Here is a 22,836-nt window from a genome sequence, read left to right as displayed (position 1 = left end):
GTTCAGCAAGTAAAATGACTTGCGCATGCGTTTTTGCCGATTTAAGCATGATGACATCATCAGTTGCACAAAAACAAACACACGCGTGCATCATGAGTGGCAGGGAAATGTTGCGGGACACAGAAAAAGTATGGGATGAAATTAGACTCAAAATGATTAACAAATGCGCGCCTACTTATCCATCAATTTGATAAATGTTGCAAATGTATCTTACAATCCACAGACAAATCCTTTCACTTGTGTATGTGAAATTCAAAATTAAATGAATGTGCTGGGATTTGTACAAATAGAGACATATTTGTGAACACAGATGTTTCCTTTTGTATAAATGTATTACAATTTGTGTACATGCAACCAAAGGAAGATGTTCCAAATCAAACACAAAATGGTCTTGTGAACTGAATATGCATTTTTATATTGAATTAAATTTTGTATTGAATGTGCATTTGTGGATCAAGTAACGCATGCATTCACTGATGTCTATTTGTGTTGATTCTGTTTGATTCATTTTAATTTTGAGACATTTGTTTAGCTGTTTTTACCATGGCCGACTCACACACAAACAACTACCAATGGATAAGTCCTAAATTTATTCACAAATGTGTGCATATCTACCCATTAATTTGAAAGAAAACTTAACAAATGTGTATTTCAACCCTCAAAAAATGCATTTAAACTTGCATCTGTGAAATTTATCATTAAATAAATGTTTTGGAATTTGTACAAATAGAGACAAATTTGTGAATACAAGTGTTCCTTTTTGTACAAATACAGAACAATTTCTGTGTGCAACTAAAGGGAGATCTTCCAAATCAAACACATTGTTCTTGTGAAGCATTGAATGTGCATTTGTGGAACAAGAGATACACACACATTCATTGACATCTATTTGTGTTGATTTCCTTTGATTCATTTGAATTTTGAGACTTCCTTTCTGCTGGTTTTCCTTTGCATGATCCACGTGTAAAAAATGATCCACCACCAGTCAGTTATTACACTGTGTAACGATTAAAAAAAAAAAAAATTCCTGGCTAGTAAGTGTTATTTCCTAATTGCTTATGCCTCAAAAGTATAGAAAATGGCTATTATTCCCCACAAACTTTGCTTTTGTGTACAGGACAGTGATATTTTTTAAATTTACCTATTTCCAATGAGAAAACGGGCAAATTTGTGTCTTTTCGTTCACATAAAGTCAGAAAAAACAACAACATATGAATCCAAATTAACATGTATTTATACTAAAGTAATATTCAAAGCTGTGTTGGTCCATAATGGTAACAAGTACCCATCTCTCCCCTGACTCACTCGGTGCACCTCAAAGAGGATTACAGCAGCATCAAGACCTTGCTGGACGCCTTGAAGTATGATGAGTACGGCTGGGTGGTCATAGGAGACCTCAAAATGGTGGCATTCCTGATGGGTCTCCAAGGCGGTTTTACCAAGTTTCCCTGCTATCTTTGCCTTTGGGACAGCAGGGACACCAAGGCGCACTGCCACAGGCGGGACTGGCCACAGTGGACCGAGTTCTCTGTGGGGAGGAACAACATCAACTGGGAGCCACTGGTGGACCCCCGGAAAGTGCTGATGCCACCACTGCACATCAAATTGGGCCTTATGAAACAATTTGTCAGAGCTCTAGATAAGGAGTCAGCAGTCTTCAAGTACCTTCAAGACTTCTTCCCTAAGCTGTCTGAGGTCAAAGCCGGTGTCTTCGTCAGACCACAGATAAAGAAGGATTTTGGATTCATATGTTGTTTTTTCTGACTTTATGTGAACGAAAAGACACAAATTCACCCATTTTCTCATTGGAAATAGGTACATTTCAAAATATCACTGTCCTGGTCACAAAAGCAAAGTTTGTGGGGAATAATAGTAATTTTCTATACTTTTGAGGCATAAGCAATTAAGAAATAACACTTACTACCCAGGAACAAAAATTGTGTTACATAGTATTATTCACCAACAGATTACATAGCATGCATTGTGGACAACGATTCTATTCCTCTGAGTTTACTTTTGTCTATACAATAGATCTTATACACTGATCAGCCACAACATTAAAACCACCTGCCAAATATTGTGTAGGTCCCCCTCGTGCCACCAAAACAGCACCAACCCGCATCTCAGAATAGCATTCTGAGGTGCTAATCTTCTCACCACAATTGTACAGAGCAGTTATCTGAGTTACTGTAGACTTTGTCAGTTCGAACCAGTCTGGCCATTCTCCGTTGACCTCTGTCATCAACAAGGCATTTCCGTCCACAGAACTGCCACTCAATGGTTGTTTTTTGTTTTTGGCACCATTCTGAGTAAATTCTAGAGACTGTTGTGTGTGAAAATCCCAGGAGATCAGCAGTTACAGAAATACTCAAACCAGCCCATCTGGGGGTGGGGCCTGGGTAGCTCAGCAAGTAAAGACACTGACTACCACACCTGGAGTCACAAGATTGAATCCAGGGCATGCTGACTGACTCCAGTCAGGCTTCCTAAGCAACCAATTGGCCCGGTTGCTAGGGTGGGTAGAGTCACATTGGGTTAACCTCCTTGTGGTTGCCATAATGTGGTTCTCGCTCTCGGTGGGGCGCGTGGTGAGTTGTGCGTAGATGCCGCAGAGAATAACGTGAAGCCTCCACACACGCTAGGTCTCAGCAGTAATGCGCTCAACAAGCCACGTGATAAGATGCGTGGATTGACAGTCTCAGATGCGGAGGCAACTGAGACTCGTCCTCCGCCACCCATCACTACGCCACCTTAGAGCGCATTGGGAATTGGGCATTCCAAATTGGGGAGAAAAGGGGAGCGAGAGAGAGAACAAAACAGCCCATCATGTACCAACAATAATCCATGCGATTATCTAATCAGCCAATTGTGTGGCAGCAGTGCAGTGCATAAAATCAAGCAGATATGGGTCAGGAGCTTCAGTTAATGTTCACATCAACCATCAGAATGGGGAAAAAATGTGATCTCATGATTGTTGGTGCCAAGCCTTGCTGATGAGAGAGGTCAACAGAGAATGGCCAGACTGGTTCGAACTGACAAAGTCTATGGTAACTCAGATAACCACTCTGCACTCCTTTCTTCTATACAAAACTATCTGAGCAGCCAAACACCAGTACAGGGACAAGATTGAAGGACAGTTCAACACCACCGACTCTAGAAGCATGTGGCAGGGAATTCATATCATAACAGACTTCAAAGGGAATAAAAACTCCACCATGATCACCGCTGCCTCTCTCCCGGATGATCTTAATAATTTCTATGCATGTTTCGAGGGAAATAACACCGCCCTCGTGGAGAGAGCTCTCGTGGCCGAAGTTACAGAGGTTAGTTCACTCTCCGTCTCTGTAGCGGTTGTAACCCGATCCTTCCGATGGGTGAATATCCGTAAAGTCGTGGGACCAGACAGCATTCCGGGCCGTGTCAGCAGAGCGTGCGCGAACCAACTGGCTGGTGTTTTTACAGACATTTTCAACCTTTCCCTCTCCTTGTCTGTGGTCCCCACATGCTTTAAAATGTCCACCATTGTGCCTGTACCAATCCAAAATCACTTGCTTAAACAACTGGCAAACTGTTGCTCTGACCCCCATCATCAGCAAATGCTTTGAGAGGCTAATCAGAGATTACATCTGCTCTGTGCTGCCTGCCTCACTGGACTCACTGCAGTTTGCTTACCGCAACAACTGCTCCACTGATGATGCCATTGCATCTACACTACACACTGCTCTCTCCCACCTGGATAAAAGGAACACATATGTGAGAATGCTGTTTGTAGACTACAGCTCAGCATTCAACACCATAGTGCCCTCCAAGCTTGATGTGAAACTCCGGACTCTGGGCTTAAACAGCTCACTGTGCAGCTGGATGCTGGACTTCCTGTCAAGCAGATGCCAGGTGGTTTGAATGGGCAGCAACATCTCCTCATCACTGACCCTCAACACTGGAGCCCCACAGGGCTGTGTTCTCAGCCCACTCCTGTATTCCCTGTACACATATGACTATGTGGCAACACATAGCTCCAATGCCATCAATAAGTTTGCTGATGATACGACAGTGGTAGGTCTGATCACTGACAATGATGAAACAGCCTACAGAGAGGAGGTGTACACTCTGACATGCTGGTGTCAGGAGCACAACCTCTCCCTCAATGTCAGTAAGACCAAGGAGCTTGTGGTGGACTTCAGAAGAAAAGACAGAGAACACAGCCCCATCACCATCAATGGCGCACCGGTGGAGAGAGTCAGAAGCTTCAAGTTCCTCGATGTGCATATCACAGAGGAACTCACATGGTCCGTCCACACTGATGCCATTATGAAGAAGGCTCACCAGTGCCTCTTCTTCCTGAGATGGCTGAGGAAGTTTGGGATGAACCACCACATCCTCACACAGTTCTACACCACCACTGTAGAGAGCATCCTGACTGGCTGCATCACTGCCTGGTACGGCAACAGCACTGCCCTCAACCGCAAAGCCCTGCAAAGGGTGGTGCGAACTGCCAGACACATCATCGGAGGTGAGCTTCCCTCCCTCCAGGACATATATACCAGGTGGTGTGTGAAAAAAACTCGGAGGATCATTAGAGACTCCAGCCACCCGAGCCATGGGCTGCTCTCACTGCTACCATCAGGCAGGCGGTATCGCAGCGACAGGACTCGCACCAGCCGAATTCATGACAGCTTCTTCCCCCAAGTAATCAGACTTTTGAACTCTTGATCTGTCACGATCAATATACATCAGCACTGCACTTTATTAATCTTACACTGGACTGTCATAAATTATATTCTCTCTTAACAACACACTAGCAACTGACTATCAACTGACAGCCTGAATGTCAATACAGCACAATACAACCTACTGTATATTTTATATATACTATTTTTTGTATACCGTGTATTCTATATTGTGTGTATTGTATACTGTACATTGTATATTATTATTTGTATATTGTGTTGTGTGTAATTATGTGTATATTAGATATGTGAATTGTGTTGTGTAAATCTGATGTTTATTGTAAATTGGTATATGTCTCACTGTCATGACTGCTATGTTGCTCGGAACTGCACCCAAGATTTTCACCCACTGTTGCACTTGTGTATATTGTTAAGTGACAATAAAGGGATTTGATTTTTGATTTTGATTGATTTGTACAATTGTGGTGAGAAGAATATAATCTCAGAATGCTATTCTGTGATGCGGGTTGCCGCTGTTTTGGCGGCACGAGGGGGATGTCCCTGAATTTCCCGAATGGGAGGTTTTGTCAGATTTTGTCTCACTTTTGGGGACAATTTTGTCCTCAAACACCAAACACAAACCCTAGAACATGTGGGACATATTATTGCTTACCTATTTCTGCCAAGTACCTTTACTAGTAACTGTTGTTGATTCACTGATTGAACAATTCTCACAAAAAGCTATGTCTCCAAACCAAATAAAATATGTTATAGGCATACACTTACTTAAACATAGCACATAGTAGACATCATGTGATGTGTTTTTTCTCCTTCTATACCCAACTGTGTTGTGCATGATTTATTAGGGGTTTGGACTATTAACTGACCAATGAACACATCTTGGAAAAGGAATTGAATTTGAGAGGGCTGCACACAGCTCTATTCTTGCCAATTTGCTCCTACAAAAATTATGAGCTGCCTGGTTATGCTAGATTGCAAGTTTAACAGTTCATAATTTTAATTTTTAATTTCCCAATGAGCCAAACAATTTCCTCTGTCCTCCGCTTCTCACTTTTGGATGTACCATAATAAGACACTGGCATAGCAAGCTGGCATGGCAAAGGCAAGAGTTTCTCATTTCCCTGTTTAAAAGTATGCACACAATGGCGTATTGTTAATAATATGGTGCAAACTTGAACAATGAGAATGTAAGATACTCCAGCACACTGCCATTAAGTTCATTATGGATGTCAACTTCATTTAAATTCAAGCAGAAATCCTCAAAGCCACTGTCGTCAGCTCTTTTGAAAACACTACAAAATTGTGTTGGCCCTCCCCAGGGAACTGATGCCAAGCATGGCATGCATAAGTAATACACTGTTTTCTGAATATCCACACAGAACAACTAATTTTTCCTGGAGAGTGAGAAAAGGTGGAAAACATACCATTTTAAATTTAAGTCATTGTTCCTCATGGTTAAAAAAACGAGGGAGGCACCTTAATAATGAATGTATATTCATCAACACTGAAGTATTAAGTACTTAAATATTGATATTTTTTTCACCCACACATATTGCTTCTGAAGACGTGGATTAAACCACTGGAGTATGGATTACTTTTATGCTTTCTTTATGTGCATTTTGGAGCTTTAACATTTTGGTACCCATTCACTTGCATTGGGAGGACCAACAGAGCTAAAATATTCTTCTAAAAATCTTCATTTGTGTTCAGCAGAAGAAAGAAAGTCATACACATCTGGCATGAGGGTGAGTAAATGATGAGAGAATTTTCATTTTTGGTTGAACTATCCCTTTAATTCAGAAAAGTGTCTTAATTAAGATTAATAAGACTCATGATAAATCAGTCAAAACAGTTAGTGGACACCTGTTTGTGTGTGTGTGTGTGTGTGTGTGTGTGTGTGTGTGTGTTAATAACAGACCAATGAGAACTGGACTGGAACACAGAGTAAGCATTAATCCACTTGCGTGATTTTAAAGAAACTAACGTGATTTTAAAAAATGTCACTCATGTATGTAAAAAAAAAAAAAAAAAATCAAAATTTAAATAAACAAAACGAAATGACAATTCAGGAGCACACAGGGTTTCAACTTAGCCTGTTTCTCCCATCTGTCTTTCTTTCTCACGCACACTGATAAACACACACTCACACTCTGTTCTATTTCCATATCAAACAGGTCTTGTTTTGTTCTGAACTTCCATGTTTACTTGCCTCCAGTTGCAGGTGCTGTCAAGTCAGTCAGATGTAAATGAAGAGCCAAGGAGTGTGTTACTATGTGTACGTGTGTTTATGTGTGTGTGAGTGTCAGTGTGTTGCCAGTGCCGTAAAGGCATTATCTTAACATTTGTCTAAATCAGGCAGCCGACACAAGTTTTGCTGTGCAGAACCACAACATCTTTAGAAACAGAGTTAACTTGGTTACAATCCAGGGAACAACAGATGTGCTTCACAGAGCCAGACAAAATTTTAGTATTTTAATAAGAGAATTAATCAGATGATGCAACATGATTTGGTGAGAGCAAAAACAAAACATCCCTTTGACTTTGATATTTAAAGGTGATGTGTGTAATTTCTGTGCCAATAGCGGAACCAAAAAGAATTGCAAATATTATGACTCCCTTGCCTTCCATTGGTCAGACTGGTCAAACTGATAGTTCCACACCAATCTTACACCAATGGTTGAGTCTATGTTGCTGTATTGGGCTGGTTGGGATGCTCAAGCAAGCAGAGCAATGTTTTGATAGTGCCACAAAGACACAGTGTTTATAAATACACCTATGAATGGCTTACTTACAGTTGACTCTGCATATTAAGCTGGAATAGGAGGAAGTTTTATACTTTGCAGAAATTACACACCTCACCTCAATAAATAAATAGATCTGAAATATTATTACAAAGTATATTCAGAACCAGCCATAACTTTAACCCTTGGATACCAAACTAACTGGCATTTTTCAATATGTGAATCCAACACAGTCATTTGGACTCTTTGCACATCCTAAGTTCACAGTTTGCATGTTTCTGCTAGTACATGCATTTTTGTTGACAGTTGCAGGTCTGATTTTAAAATATGCTCCTGTGAAACTGTGAGCTGTCATCACATGTCCACAGCCTTTGCAGTGTGAAGTGTTTCTCTACCTTGTAACCTAAGCAGAGAAAAAAGAGCCAATGCATCTTAGATGATATTACATGTGACAGATACAATTAGCATTCATTAAATAGTAAAAAAAAAAAAAAAAAACAGATGCATAAACAATCCAGGCAGCCGAACAACCATTGCCGCTGGGACGTTCAGCTCAGAACATCTGGCAATGAATATGTGGCATCACCAACTCTGACATATGTGTGCTCTACAGCAACAGTCAAACTGCTAACTAGATTTCTAGGTGACCAGTAGTCTCCCTCCATAGAGTAAGTCTTATGACTCACCTTGGTAGTTTTGATTTTGCTCCCAGAACTGCAGGACCAACCAGTGAGGTCAGGCAACACCTTACACTCTTCACCATTTAGGCATGGCTCCATTTGACACCACCATTTCATCCGTACGATAGAAGCTGAGAGGCAATGAAATGTAAATGGGGAGAGAGAGAGAAAGAGAGCAAATTCTTATTCCACTCCAGTACAGTCAAGAAATTGATGAATCCCATTTAATCTGAAGGCTCATTTCAGTAGAGATATGGATTACTAACCAAAACGGATTGAACAGAGTTTGTGGCATCTTCAGGTCTTCTTAAAGGGACAGTTCACAGAAAAATTTAAATTATCTTTCATCAGTTGTATAAAGTATCCATTTGTCATAAGTAAGAGTAAAGATCCCTTCATGAAAATTGACTCACATAAAAGTTAAAGTAGCTCATGAGAAAAATGTTTAAGTAAAATTATTTAAATTATTTTACATTTACTTAAGTATCAAAAGTACATCACATAAATTACAGAACAGCTAATTAAACCCATGGCAACTTATTTGATTGGCGGTGCTCATCATTTAGTCACTCTCATGCCATCCCAGATGTGTATGACTTTTTGCTTCTGCTTAACACAAAGATATTTAGAAGAATATTTCAGCTCTGTTGGTCCATACAATGGAAGTGATTGGTGACCAGAACATTGGAGCTCCAAAACAGAGATAAAGGCAACATTAATGTTATCCATACTGTACATGCTGCCATTGCAGTCTTAAGGCACAATCATGATTTCAAGCTCGATTACACTTCTTAGTGCTTGACTTAGTGCAGAGCACTAGATGGTGCTATAGGAAGTGTAATCAAGCTTGAAATCATGATCGCCAAGGAGACTATTGTCAAGATGTAAAGTGAAAAAGGAGTTATATTTTGGTCTGTTCTCACCCCAAACCAACTGGGTTGCTTCAGAAGACATTGATTAAATCACTGGAGTCTTAAGGATTACTTTAATGCACTCTTAATTTCCTTTTCGGAGCTTCAAATGGCTGGCCACCATCCACTTATATTGAAAGGACCTACAGAACAGAGATATTCTTCTAAATAAATTTTTTTTGTGTGTTCTGTAGAACAAAGAAAGTCATACATCTCTGGGATGGGATGAGGGTGAGAAAATGATGAGAGAATTTAAATCTTTGAGTAACCTATTCCTTTAATGAAGCATTCAAGTCACATCAGAATGATCATTGTGACGAGGAGGAGGGCGTGGCCAGGCCATGATGGAGCATGGCCGGCACTGAATCAGCTGATCAGTGAGACAGCGAGATAAGGGGCAGCCGGACATGCCGGATCGAGAGAGAGAGACGCACATGCCCATGTTGCATGTGTGTCTGTTCGTTTATGTTTTATGTTGTGCTTTATCATAAAACGTTATGTTTACTGTTCAACCGGTTCCTGCCTCATCCTCTGGCGGATGGCAGCGGCGAGGTCTCTGTGACAGCACATCCCTCCTCCTTCCCGGGTTTTGGCACCACTGTAACAGGTAAAGGATGGGCAAGGAGGAGGCAGGAACCGGCTGAACAGTCAACATAAAGGTTTAATGATATAAATGAACTTAACACAACATAAAACATAAACGAACAGACACACATGCAACGCGGCCATGTGCATTTCTCTCTATCGATCCAGCAGAAGCTTCCTGCTTTTTCAGAAAGTAAAAAAGATGAAAAATTGCAAAACGGGCCCATTCTGTCCAACTAAAATCACTTGAATGCTCATTACATAGAAATTACAACTTCTGAACTTGTAAAATGAACTTCACAGGAGGACTTGAATGCAGATAAAACCAAAACATAACTGAAATAGTGTTTATACTGGAGTGGTGGTGGTATAGTGGACTAAAGCACTGAACTGGTAAGCAGAAGGTTGTTGGTTCAATCCCCACAGCCACGACCATTGTGTCCTTGAGCAAGGATTGTCCCTGTAATCAGGGCACTGTAAGTCGCTTTGGATAAAAGCGTCAGCCAAATGCATAAATGTACTGGCTATTTGTTAACATGTGGATTTGCTTGACAAAAAAAAAAAGAAAACAGTCCATAACAAATTGTAACATTGAAGGAGGGAGATGTGTAATATTTAGTGACCACAATAGAGACTGGGTGTAATGGCGGTCTACACCGTTTTTCATAACTCCACCATCTCCATGGATGTTAGACTAGAGATCTGCACGGGCCTTATAAATGAAACCTGAATCCGACCATGTGACCTGGCCCTACCCGGTCCGAACGATACTGTCAGATTTTAGGACCAACCCGACCCGAACCTCACTATCTAATTTCTTCTTCTAGAAAGTACTGTTACAATAGGCTGTATTTTATGTAAGCATTTAAGTAACATTCGTAAAAGTACTGAAACAGTTAACATACACAGTTTTAGGTAGGGCCTGGGTAGCTCAGTGGTAAAGATGCTGGCTACCACCCCTGGAGTTCGGAGGCAAGCTTGGGCCCTTGTGGAGACCCCCTCTCGCCGTCTTAAACCACAGAGGTGGCCAAGTTGCAAAAATATTTTTCAGACGTGTTCTCTACCCGGTCAAACGGATCTCATAGAGCAACACATTGAGATCACCCTGGGAGCAGTAGTACGTAGTCGTCCCTGCCGGCTTCCTGAACACAAGAAAAAAGTGGTACGGGAAGAATTGGATGCTATGCTCGAGATGGGAGTAATAGAGGAATCCCACAGTGAATGATCCAGCCCGGTTGTGCTGGTCTCTAAGAATGGCGGGTCAGTCCGGTTCTATGTGGATTATCGGAAGGTAAAAGTGGTGTCTAAATTTGATGCATACCCAATGCCTCATACTGATGAACTGCTCGATCAGTTAGGCACAGCTCGATTTTATTCGACACTGGATTTGACAAAAGGATATTGTCAGATCCCCTTAACGCCAATGTCCTGTGAAAAAATGGCCTTCTCCACACCGTTTGGATTACACCAATTCATGACGCTTCCGTTCAGTTTGTTCGGGGCCCCACTATGTTCCAGCGGTTCATGGAAAGAATCCTCAGACCACACGCTGCTTACGCTGGTGCCTATTTAGACTATATCTTTATTTACAGTAATGATTGGCAGCGGCACATGCAGCATCTGAGGGCTGTCCTGAGGTCGTTGAGGCGAGTGGGGCTCACGGCAAACCCAAAGAAGTGCACGAGTGGGCGGGTGGAGGTACAGTATCTGGGCAGGTGCATCCCCAAATTGCAACCGCAGCGATTGCAACCTGCCGAGACCTAAGACCAAAAAAGAGGTGAGACAGATCCTGGGGCTGGCTGGCTACTATTGTAGGTTTGTACCTAATTATTCGGCAGTCACCAGCTCGCTGACTGATCTTACTAAAAAGGCAGCACCAGATCTGGTCCAGTGAACTGAGCAATGCCAACAGGCATTTATGCAGGTGAAAGCTGCACTTTGTGGCGGACCGCTTTTACATGCATCTGACTTCTCTCTCCCTTTTATTTTACAGATGGATGCATCGGACGGCACAGGTGGTGGAGGGGGAGGAACGGCCAGTGCTGTACATTAGTCGTAAGCTCTCCTTGAGAGAGATTAAATACAGCACTATTGAGAAGGAGTGCTTTGCCATCAAGTGGGCCATCCTCACTCTCAGATACTACCTGTTGGGGCAGGCCTTCACTCTCTGTTTGGATTACACGCCGCTCCAATGGCTCCACCGCATGAAGGATACAAATGCATGGATCACCCGTTGGTATCTGGCGTTACGGCCTTTTAAGTTCGAGGTGGTCCACAGGCCAGGGGCGCAGATGGCTGTCGCAGATTTCCTCTCCAGAAATGGGGGGGTGGGGGAGTGTTGTAGGCAGGCCGGATGGCTCCCTGGCCTGAGTTGGGTCGGTGAGAGTATGTGGCGATGAGGGCGTGGTTGAGCATTCATCTGGGGAGAGGGAAAGTGGTAAGGTTTCACCCCTGGGTGATTATTATGGCTAACAGCTGTTTCTTGTTCTTAATTCTAGAAGAGTGATAAAAGAGGAGCTGATGCCAGAGGAGGGGAAGAGAGATGTAAGTGTGAAAGAGTGTGTGTGCTGAAAAGCAACCTGAACTTGAGGTTTCATGTGTTAATAAAAGAGCAAAAGAAACATGTTACCTGAACCCTGCTTCCTCTGTCCTACACCATCCAGACATGTTACACAAAGTATTTGTACTTTGTTACTATACACCTCTGTCTTTCATTGCATCTTTCTTCCTCAAAATTTAAGTGAATGCTTACTGAGGCTGTCAGTCCCTAACATTCTGCCTTTTGTGTTCTACAAAAGAAAGAAACTCAAATCGGTTTGCAACAACATGAGAGTGAGTAATCGTTGACAGAAAATTCATTTTTGGGTGAATTAACCTTTACTCTAACTCTCTTGTAACCACATTGGCTACATGCACACAGTGTTTGGAATTGACAAGCATATTTAGGGGGCTTGTGTTCTTGTCAAGTGACCAATGATCTTTTTCTAGTGAAGGACTGACAAGATGTCAAGCTGATCTGAACGTTTTCATCTGTGATCACACTCAGCTGCATATTATCACAAACACTGATTGTAAGCCAAAGTGATTCTGTCACCAAGCATTTTTCTATGGAATGAAATATGTGCCATTGGGACTTGAACTTGAATTTAAGGACTTGAATTTAAAACATGTTTACTTGAAATTGAATTTGCAGTTTCGAACTTGAATTACATGAAACTTGAAATTCAAATGCACGTGGCATGAATTCAGATCGTTAAATTCAGATTAAATGTTTTAATACACTATTTCAAGTTTTATACTCAGATTCGGGTAAATTTGAGGAAGACATCTGGGGCACTCAGAAAGAGCAATCGAGCCTGTATAGAACTCCTTGACCAATCACAACTTAGCTCACAGTTCACATCTGGAAGAGGAAAGAGTCTGCTGTGAAATAGTGCCAATGTGATATCATGACTGAACAAGAGCCTCCACCTCTCTCTAGCATAAGTTAATTGTCCTTCCCTGATGCAAACTCCAGAAGTAATTAGTGTGATTGGTAAACAGGCTGTTTGATCCATGAAATAAATGTTTATCAGTCATCTGATATCTGACGCGTTTACTTTTTGTTATTAGATCAATGTTTGCCACCAGTGTTGTACCTACAAGGCGATTAGCTTATCTTTGCTGCTATTTTCATTTTATTTTATTTTTTATTAATGCTCTACAAAACACCCAGGGGATACATTATCTTTGCTGGCCAACCTTCCAATCCAGACCTGACTTATGATAAGTTAACATTAGCTTCGCAGTTGCTACGATTTAGACACCTGCAATCGAGGCCCGTCCAACTTACCATCTAAACTTGAAAAATGAAATAAAAGTAGAATAGTCTGTCTAGACATGCATGAAGTTGGCCCCCCACCCAACGCAAAACATCGGCAAAATAGTCTCAATCGTTTGTGCTCCATTTGTGCTGGTTTGTGCTGTGAAATTTTTTGTTTGTGCTGCTTCGGTTTTTTTAGATATTAAAATAATATTTATAGGTCATTCTGAGGTCGCTCAGCCCCCCCACATGCTCCAAATTCACCCCAAATAGTCTCGTTTGTTTGTGCTTCGTTTGTGCTGGTTTGTGCCAGTAAAAGTTTCGTTTGTGCTGCTTCGGTTTTTAAATATTATACATTGAATTATAGGCGATGACGTCACCAGCCCCCCACATGCTCTAAATTCACCCAAAATAAGCTCAATCGTTTGTGCTTTGTTTGTGCTGGTTTGTGCCAGTAAAAGTTTCGTTTTTGCGACTGTCTTTTTTTTAACAATACAGTTGAAGTAACAAGGTAAGATCCAAATGGCAAACCAAATCACATAAATAGTCGCATTCACTTAACTGTTACCTATCCACTATGCGTTTTCATCTTTTAACGGACACAGCGGATCACAGGATGTGTGGAATGTAATACAAACTCCAAGGTAAGTGTTTTTACTTGTTACTGTATGTAGTTATGTGAATAACAGTAGTAATATTAACATTGTCATAAATACAGGCACCATAATCTGTTTGCTGTAGCTCTGTGTTTATACATACATAGGCTACGTGTGTGTGTGTGTGTGTGTGTAGACCTATACAGTACAGGTCAAAAGTTTGGAAACATTAAGATTTTTAAATGTTTTTGAAAGAAGTCTCTTAATCTCACCAAGGCTGTATTTATTTGATAAAAAAATACAGTAAAAACAGTAATATTATGAAACAATACACTTTAAAATAGCTGTTTTCTGTTTTAATATAATTTAAAATGTAATTTTATTTCTGTGATGTCAAAGCTGAATTTTCAGCATCATTCCTCCAGTCTTCAGTGGTGTGTTTGTTTGTTTGTTTTTAATTTTGTATTTTTGTTTTTCTTTATTTTACTTGTTTATTTTATAGATTATACTGTATATTCTTTTTTCTATTTGTAGTCATTATATGCTCTATATTTTATACTATGTGTTGGAATGACTATTGTCATGTTCATTGTTTGTAATTTGACTGGCATAATAATAAATGTCACATAATCCTTCAGAAATCATAGTAAAATGTTGATTTTGTGCTCAACTATTATCAATTATTATTGGTGCTCAATTATTCAGAATGGTTCTTATTTTTGATCAATGTTGAAAACCATTTTTGCATGCTTAATATTTTTGTGGAAACCGTGATACATTTTTGTGTGGATTCTTTGATGAATAGAAAGGTAAAACGAACAGCATTTATTTGAAATAGGAATCTTTTTAACAATATAAATGTCTTTTCTGTCTCTTTTGATCAATTTAATGCATCCTTGCTGAATAAAATTATTATTATATATATATATATATATATATATATATATATATATATATATATATATATATATATATATATATATATATATACTTACCCCAAACCTTTGAATGGTTGTGTATCATGGTTTCCACGAAACAAAAACAAAAAAGCAGCACAACTGTTTTCAACTGATAATAATTATGAATGTTTCTTGAGCAGCAAATCAGCATATTAGAATGATTTCTGAAGGATCATGTGACACTGAAGACTGAAGTAATGATGCTGAAAATTCAGCTTTGATCACAGGAATAAAAACAACTGTTTTACATTGGAATAATATTTCACAATATTACTGTTTTACTGTATTTTTGATCAAATAAATGCAGCCTTGGTGAACAGAAGAGACTTCTTTCAGAAACATTAAAAAATCTTAATGTTTTCAAACTTTTGACTAGTACTATATATATATGTGTGTGTGTGTGTGTGTGTGTGTGTGTGTGTGTGTGGAAACTCATGACTCAATGAATTAAGAATTAAGCCAAAATGATTTTACTTTTGAAATGTAATTACTGTGTACTATTGAACATCCATTAACACAAATAATGGACCTTTAAAAACTTAAACTTAAAAACATGTGATGATTTATCACATGTGTCCAGATGCCAGGCCTCAAAATTGTGTATTCCCCTTTTTGTATTTTAGAGAACTTATTGTTGTATTTAACCGTTTCAGGCATGAATTCAATCCATTTCTGAAATGGAACTTCAAGATCAAAAGTCCAGCAATCTTTTGGTCTGGGTGAAATGGACCCTGGCTCAAAATCAGTGTCATCACTACTGCCATTTGTTTCATGATCACATTCATGAGTAAACCCTAAAGCAGTCCAGATGTTGTGTCTATTTAATTTAACAAAAGTGTATAGAGCCTTTGCAGTGATCTTGTTTTCTAGCTGCTTACTAAGCTCTGTCCAGATGCTCTGATTAGGAGTAGCTATGTTGCCATTTTGGACTATGGCCTCTTTTGATGAACACAGGACAGTGAAAATTGAATCTCTGTTGACTGCTGGTTTCTTGGGCATCTGGCATAAGCAAAACATAATTACCCACTTAAATAATCCTGACTCAAAAAATGTCATGTTCAGTATAATCTTGTTTTCATGTATTACTGTATTGGTCCGAATATAAGGATAATATAATACAGTAATAATATATAAGGATAATATATCTTATATTAGGACCAATATGGTAATGTTGACCCCTAGATGCACAATGTATTCAAAAAATAACATGGGTCACATGTGCAACTGTAATTAGCATATATTAGTGTCAGCAATGAGTTTTCTGTTCAATAAACATTGACAATCTTAGCTCTCTTGAATGTTGCACCATTATTCTTGAAGTTAACAAATAATCTTGTAACTGACAATGTTAAAACATTGTACTTACATTGGCCAGAAATTTGATTTAGTAATGACTTTTGTAGTTTGATTTATATCGACTTTTTCTCTACTAACTCTACACTAATTTCCACAAGAGCATCTTAAACAGAAGTGTCACTTGCGCCTAGTGATAGCAGTGAAGTGTAGCAGATGATACTCCATGTAAATAAATAAAAAGTTCAATCAGGAAAGACCAGTGAATGAAGTAAAGATAGTTGTTTATTGAACAAATGATGTGATGATTAGTCTTGACAGAAAGTCTTCGGCAGTTCGACTCTAAAAGTGTGTTCACATCGAGGAGATTTGCGCTTTTGTTCCCGTGCTCAGAGCTGAGCGAAAGTGACTGACAGAAAAAGAGTCCGACAGACACCAGATGAATATTGAGCTGCTGCTGTCTGAACACCAATACGTTTTTTAATAAACACCATAGCGACGACAAAAACATTGATAAGAAGTTGTTGTTGTAGTATTAAAACATCTTCATCCAACATTTTGTTAAGAGATTGAAATGACAAACCCAAAATAAAATGCTCACTGCTCATAAATCGTACTGACTACACACAAAACAAGATAGACTTATTTTAGAAATATATAATATAGTAGCCTAATATATAGTAATCAGACTGTCCGAGACTGCTACTAACCTATATTTGATTTTTGTGACCATTAAGTGATCTATTTTATTCTGTCAGTATTGTATTCAATAAATATCAGCATTTATAATTCGCCTGTAATTCAGTGTCTAATATTTAAAAAACCGAAGCAGCACAAACAAAACTTTTACCGGCACAAACCAGCACAAACAAAGCACAAACGATTGAGCTTATTTTGGGTGAATTTAGAGCATGTGGGGGGATGAGTGACCTCAGAATGACCTATAAATATTATTTTAATATCTAAAAAACCGAAGCAGCACAAACGAACATTTTTACAACACAAACCAGCACAAGCGATTGAGACTATTTTGCCGATGTTTTGCGTTGGGTGGGGGGCCAACTTCACGCAGGTACTATCTAGCATACATGACATTACACAGAAGGTGGTTGGCTCACGAAACACAACAAACATTAACTAACTGTCTTTTGGAACTTGTGGCAAACATTGATCCGATAAACATTTATTTAATGCATCTAACAGACTGTTTACCAATCACACTAATTACTTCTGGAGCTTGCATCAGGGCAGAACAAGCTAGAGAGAGGTGGTGGCTCTTGTTCAGCCATGATCCCACGTTGGAACTATTTCACTATTTCTCTTCCAAATGTGAACTGTGAGCTACGTTGTGATTGGTCAAGAAGGAGTTCAATTACATACAGGCTCGATTGCTCTTTCTGAGTACCTTGGATGTCTTCGTCAAATTTACCCGAATCTGAATATAAAAACTGAAACATTGTATTAAAAAGCTGAATCTGAATTTAACGATCTGAATTCGTGCCACATACATTTTAATTTCCTAAAATTCAAATTCAATGTTTGATGCAATTCAAGTTAAAAACTGCTAATTTAATTTAAAGTAAATATGTTCAAATTCAAGTCTTAAAATTCAAGTCCTAATTGGCACATATTTCATTCCATATTTTTCCTGCCTTTTGTTCCTACACTGAATTGACATCAACAGTCTGTTTTTATTGAATGTAATTTCTTTGCTTACTGAAAGCTGCATATGGACATACACGTTCTACGGCAAGCCTCGATGGGATAAATACACGATCAGACACTTTCACAAGGTAAAGTTACTCCATGAATCGCTTTCTAAGGGCATTTTCACACCTAGCTCATTTGCAGCATGTTTCAGAACCTGGTGCGTTTCTTCCTTTGTTCTGTTTGAATAGGCATAAATGGACACGGCAGTCACACTCAGATCCACACAAAAACAATCCTGGATGGAGAAAATATCTGTAGGTCAGCTCATCAATGTAATTCATCACCAATACACAAATATAGCCGTTTGGCGACTATATTATTGTAGATTTAGGTCGATCTTCACGATCGCTTCTCTCTTTTGCATAGCGGCAGAACAGACACAAGTAGGACAGCATCAGCAACTTTTTGACAGATGAAAACGTGGCTTTACTCTTTCAGTGTGTATATACTCCGGTACTCCTGTTGTTATTTTTCCGATTTCCACGTGACAGGGACTAAGAGAGAGAGAGTTGCAGTGGGTCTGTATGTTTGTCTGCACGCCACCATATTATATTGGCAAATGTGTCATATCTCCAACAGAAGAAAGCGAGATCTCAGCAAAACAATCTGCATGTGTGACACCCTCGGCCAAAATTGAGTTGTTTGGAGTCTGCTATTGTGGCACCGGCTTTATTCTAAACTGTTGCTCCCCACTGTCTTTATCCAGTTAATTTATTTATTTCTCTTTATATACAAATGCTTAAAGGGGTTGTTCACCCCAAAATGAAAATTGTGTCATCATTATCTCACCCTCATGCAATTCCAAACCCACCTGACTTTCCCTCTTTCGGCCAATACAATAGTTGTTTAGACAGAATGTTACGGAACAAGTTTCAGTCACCGATCACTTTCATTGTATGAAAAAAATATGCAATGAAAGTGAATGGTGACTGAGGCTAACATTCTGCCTAACATCTCCTTTTGTGTTTCATGGGAGAAAGAGAGTCAAACTGGTTTGGAATGATGTGAGGGTAAGTAAATGACAATAGAACTTTCATTTTTGGGTGAAATAAACCATTAACAGGAGTTTTGTCCCACTCTCTGACCACACAGGACCCATATTTTGTACCATTTTTCATACGTTAAGAAACATTGACAGGTCTAACATTAGTGATTGACAGCAAACAATAACCCGCAAAGCATGTGCCTGTATGCACATACTACGTCAATGACATGACAGACAACTAGTTCATAAAGGACCTACAACCAAACACACTCGCAATATTCCATTGTGAGTCCTGAAAATTTAGTCACTTTGGTTAAAGAATGCGATTGTCAGTCTCTTTCCTAACCGAAACTGTGTATGAACACAACTATATTTAGTACTCCAAACAGGACTGACAACTATACTCTGCTGATGTGTGAAATTAGCCCTAAAGTTAACTGCTCCCGCACTGCTTAGATGTACATAAACCATTCTCAAACACAGACAGAGGAAGCCGAAAGCCATAACTACATACAGTAAAAAGACATGAGCTATGGCTGATTGCTGCTCCATGCTGAGAGCAGTAGCGGAACCTGGCATAGGTGATATAGGCAGGCGCCTAGGATGGCAACGCTCTTTGGGGCGGCACAACATACCTGATTGATTGCCCCTGCACAGAGCTCGCATGATCGCGATGGGGGAAAGGTGCCTCGAGTTATTCCTGACAGCTACTCAGCCTAAAAGGCTCTAAATGGTTAGGGTTATAGATGTTCATAATGCATTCTTACATTCTGAACAAACATAAGATAACCATAATCAATAGTATAGGTACACCGTGACACAGGATTGACTCAGTGGTCTTGAGAAAATAAGTATCAACCATTTGAATGCAGATTCGACAAAGTTATTGATGATTTTGCATCAATGAAAACTAGGAGGGGAGGGTTAAATTAGGAATTATGTCTAATAGCACAAGCAGCAATCTGTAAGTATTCAGACATTTTCTTTATTTATTGACTCTATAATTTAATTGTGCAATTTAAGTTCTGTATATATAATGTGCATGTTAATATAATTTTCCTCATGGCATGAGGGTGAGTAAATGATGAGAGAATTTTCATTTTTGGGTATAACTAGACAATGAATATAGAAATGAAGTAACTATATACATATACTGAACCATTGTATGGACCTACAGAGCTGAAATATTCTTCTAAAAATCTTCATATGTGTTCAGCAGAAGAAAGAAAGTCATACACATCTGGGATGGCATGAGGGTGAGTAAATGATGAGAGAATTTTCATTTTTGGGTGAACTATCTCTTTAAGGTAGAATTGTAAAGGGTTAGTTCACCTAAAACTTAAAATTCCATCTGCATTTACTCATCTAACATAGCAACATGTTGATCCAAACCTGTATTACTTTCTTTCTTGAAGAATTTTGAAGAATATTGATGCTGCTCTTTTTTCCATACAGTGAAAATAAATGGGGATGTAGGCTGTCAATCCCTAACATTCTGCATTACATCAATGTTATGTTCCACAGAAGAAAGTCATACAGGTTTGGAACAACATAAGGGTGACTAAGAGTGAACTATCCCTTTAAACTTTTACTGTTTAAAAACCTCTACAAACAACATGGCATTACTTGCATGGCAGGTAATTCCTAAAAAGCATTTGCTGATTGACAGGTCACCAAACTTACAGGGAAGAATTCGATTCCGATCTCAAAGCCTGGGATAAATGGAAGTAGATACTCAGCGAGAAAGCCATTTTCCTATGTTGCTGTATTTTTTAAATGGAAAAAAGAGAGCCCTGCAGTTCTATCTCTTTCAGAAACTAGAATAGATGGAGTTTATGCTGTCTTAAGCAGAGTCAGTTTTGTCAGTTCAAAGCTTACTGATATGGCAGTGGTCCTGTTATGACTTACTGGACCTTGTACTGACATCTGTTGGCACTGACGCAATATCGCACAAAATGTAATGTTTTCGATGACCGATGATGGCACATTTTTTTCCACATAAAGTGAGCAATATTCAACTAGTCATGCAGTCTCACCATAGCCTCCACCATGGGGAACCTCCCATAATAGAATAAAATGAAATGACTGGAATCTCATGTACATCATTTTAAACATATTTGTAAAACCATTTTAAGTATATACAGTATATAGTTATAGCTATATAGAGAGAGTTATATAGTTATATATACACCAATCAGCCACAACATTAAAACTACCTGCCTAATATTGTGTAGGTCCCCCTCGTGGCGTCAAAACAGCGCCAACCCGCATCTCATAATAGCATTCTGAGATGCTACCTTCTCACCACAATTGTACAGAGTGGTTATCTGAGTTACCGTAGAATTTGTCAGTTCGAACCAGTCTGGCCGTTCTCTGTTGACCTCTCTCATCAACAAGGCATTTCCGTCCACAGAACTGGCACTCACTGGAAGTTTTTTGTTTTTTGGCACCATTCTGAGTAAACTCTAGAGACTGTTGTTTGAAAATCCCAGGAGATCAGCAGTTACAGAAATACTCAAACCAGCCCATCTGCCACCAACAATCATCCATGCGATTATCTAATCAGTCAATCATGTGGCAGCAGTGCAGTGCATAAAATCATGCAGATACGGGTCAGGAGCTTCAGTTAATGTTCACATCAACCATCAGAATGGGGAAAAAAATGTGATCTCAGTGATTTGGACTGTGGCATGATTGTTAGTGCCAGACGGGCTGGTTTGAGTATGGTCAAAAAATGGTGCCAAAAACAAAAAACATCCAGTGAGGGGCAGTTCTCTGGACAGAAACGCCTTGTTGATGAGAGAGATCAACAGAGAATGGTCAGACTGGTTCAAAGTCTATGGTAACTCAGATAACCGCTCTGTACAATTGTGGTGAGAAGAATATCAGAATGGTATTCAGAGATGTGGGTTGACGCAGTTTTGCCGGCACGAGGGAGAGTTACACAATATTAGGCAGGTGGTTTTAATGTTGTGGCTGATCGGTATATATATATAGAGAGAGAGAGAGAGAGAGAGAGAGAGAGAGAGAGAGAGAGAGAGAGAGAGAGAGAGAGAGAGAGAGAGAGAGTTTACATTTAAATCCCCTGACTCTACTTATAATTGTCTAAAATGAACCTCACCTCAGCATAAACCTAATTTTTTGGTTGAAAAGAAAGCGGACATACCATCCACACACGAGGGTTGAGTGTGGGTCGTCCCAGCAACCTGTCCAGGCAGACAGGAGCACTTGACCGTCTGAGATCTCTCCTCGATTTTATTCTTATTACAGCAACGATGAGCCGCCACCACTTCACAAGTACCCGGATTAATTTCGGATTGACCTTAGATTGCCAGAGAAAGACAGAGAGAAGTGAGGGCTGATAGTCATGTGTAGTGTCTAGGCATCTTGAATGTAATAATGTGAGTACAGAGGCACAGACACCATATTATTTCTAATGTTCTGGCGCCATCACATGGACGTACACAACACTACAATTAATTATCTTTTAAGTTTTGAATGGTCTAAACTCTAAAGACTTCGCAAATAGACGCAAGACAAGAATACATAATAGAATACATATATAATAACATATATAAAGATAAAGTCCATTTTGATGTGAACCCAGATTATGAAAATAAAACATCTAAATAAAAACCTTTTTATGTGGAGCATATCATATGTGACAATGAACTACACTCTTTATAGAAGCATTTATATGTGTGCTGTGGACAACACCCATTTGGTTGCAATGACGATGGCAATTTGTACAATATGTAAGCAAAGAATATGCCCTTTTTTCCGCCCACCATTAATTTGCAACAATTGCAATGCACTTATAAAATTTACAAAAATTAAATCATTCAAATATCAAGGTGCAAGCTGCATCATTATTATTATAAATAGT

At 39.4% G+C, this 22,836-nt stretch overlaps 1 long non-coding RNA gene across 1 annotated transcript; it reads right to left on the bottom strand.

Annotated features, from left to right (window-relative positions):
• Window positions 1-8,136: 8,136 nt before the first annotated feature.
• LOC127419450 (uncharacterized) lies at window positions 8,137-22,378 on the bottom strand. Its single transcript, XR_007893672.1, has 3 exons — window positions 22,117-22,378; window positions 11,750-12,024; window positions 8,137-8,240 (listed from the first exon to the last, which is right to left on the bottom strand). It is a non-coding gene; the product is annotated as an uncharacterized LOC127419450 (long non-coding RNA).
• Between the last annotated feature and the right edge of the window lie 458 nt (window positions 22,379-22,836).

The sequence above is a fragment of the Myxocyprinus asiaticus genome, chromosome 28 (assembly GCF_019703515.2).
Source record: "Myxocyprinus asiaticus isolate MX2 ecotype Aquarium Trade chromosome 28, UBuf_Myxa_2, whole genome shotgun sequence".
Lineage (NCBI taxonomy): Eukaryota > Metazoa > Chordata > Actinopteri > Cypriniformes > Catostomidae > Myxocyprinus > Myxocyprinus asiaticus.
The sequence above is the reverse complement of the archived record's forward strand: the minus strand, read 5'-3'. Positions and strand labels throughout refer to the sequence as shown.